Source organism: Mastigoproctus giganteus, chromosome 2 (assembly GCF_048544385.1).
Source record: "Mastigoproctus giganteus isolate SK-2022 chromosome 2, ASM4854438v1, whole genome shotgun sequence".
In the NCBI taxonomy this organism is placed as follows: domain Eukaryota; kingdom Metazoa; phylum Arthropoda; class Arachnida; order Uropygi; family Thelyphonidae; genus Mastigoproctus; species Mastigoproctus giganteus.
In genome coordinates this window covers 206,911,943-206,914,010 of record NC_143576.1, presented here as the reverse complement: position 1 = coordinate 206,914,010, position 2,068 = coordinate 206,911,943, and positions in this window count along the sequence as shown.

Below are 2,068 nucleotides of genomic sequence, written 5' to 3'. Positions count from 1 at the left end.
AATGCAATAAATGCTTACATCAAGTTTTTTGTTACTTATCAATCAAGGGCATCTAGTGTCTCTTCCCCCCCCCCTCCAAATACATCTCAAGAAATAGAGTACTAACTGTGAAATGTTAACTTATATTTGGTACTGATGAATCAGTCTTATTCTTTAAATTTGACATTCAGAGTTTTGAACAAAAGTATTGTTTGGCTATAAAGACATGTTTGGACAGGGAACATATCATGAACAAATCAGTATGGATGAATTTAAGTGTAACTGTACAACCAATTCTGCATGAGGAGGTATAATGTTGCTTGATAAGAATTGTGTATGGTTACCAAAATGAGAGAAATTAGCTCTTTCATTAAAGGTATGCAAATTTTGAATCACTTAGTATATAATTGAGTATTACATGAAAACCAATTTACATGTTTACATAGAAACAATTACATTACATTAGTTTATGCTTGTGTAATCTCATTTTCTTGAGGTGGCCTTACATCATCCAAATCTGTTATACCCAGTGGATGTACAGGTCACTGTGATAGTGAAAATCAGTCTTTCTCAACAATCAGTGTTTCGTTCACTAATTTTCTTTCATGCTGTCCTGTTTTCTGTTTTAGTCCTAGTCAGAGAGGCGTCTCCATAGCCAGGTGGGCAGAAGCAGCAGTGCGTAGCACACACTTCTTGATTAGACCGGGGTTCGAGCCTGTGACCACCAAATATGGAGGATGCGGAAAGGTCAGGGAATGACCACCGCATATCCCCGGAGCAATATGGCCTTAGTTGCTAATGCCCCTAAAAAAACAAACCAAATAACATAACCTAGTCAGAGTGCGCCCTCTTTCCTCTAATTTTTGCTTGGCACCATTAACCCACTTTCCTCTGGTGTGTGTTACCATTCGTTTTTGTTTCTAGACACCCATATACCATCTTAAGCATGTTTCACTTGCTTTCAATTGGATATTTTTTACCCAAAGGTCTTTTCTTATTTCCTCATTTAATATGGTCTTGCCAACTGTTACAGACAGCTATTTGTTTTGTCTTTTATATAATTCCTCTTTTGCTCCAAATGAATTTAACTGGCTTCCTACACATTCTACTTTGACTTATTCTATTGTTTACTTCCAGGTGTTATTTTCATTGAAGACTATTCCTGGATACACAAAAACCTTTATCTATTTTATTGAGGTATTCTTGAAAATCTTGCAGGCTTCTATTTATCACCTCAGTATTATCCACATATAATAACGATCCAGTTTTTATATTTCCCCACTAAACTAAACTTTATAAGTAACATATTCTTTTGCTAAATGGTCTATGAAAGTTCTAAAACGTAATGATAAAGTGCATCACAGCCTCACTCCAATTTTTACCCTAAACCATTTTCTAATGCTTCTTTCAATCTCTGCTACCAATTTGCCATTTTTATACAAACGTTTTATTCCTAAAATACCTATTTTAATGCAAGTATTGAAATAGTTTGAGAAAATAATGTTTATCCACAAATCAACCTAATGTAACTAACATAATTTTTAATCAGATGACATCATCCAGGTGAATCCATTATTTATTAAAACCTCAAAGGCACTGGTGCCTCCGTAGCCAGGTGGGAAGGAGCAGCAGTGTGTAGCACACTTCTTGATTAGACCGGGGTTCGAGCCCGTCACCACCAAATACGGAGGATGCGGAAAGGTCAAGGGAATGACCACCACATATTCCCGGAGCAATATGGCCTTAGTTGCTAATGCTCCTAAAAACCAGAATAACAATAACAACTCAAAGGCACTGTTGTGGCCACTTCTGGACCTATTTGGGTCACTCATCAGACAGCCCATAGCTTCAGTTAATGGCTTTGTATCAAGTTTTGAATAAAAATGTATTGAACTTAAATGAGCAGCCAAATGGCATGCAAAATACTTCCAATTGAAAATGTAACATTCATTATGTGTATAATAAACTGTATTACTAGGCTGCTTTGGCCCAATGCAGTAATTTAGTAAAGAAATGGGGCACAATTCCAATATGTGCCCTGAAATAGTATCCCCACTTCGAACATACAATTGCACAGGCATATGTGGAG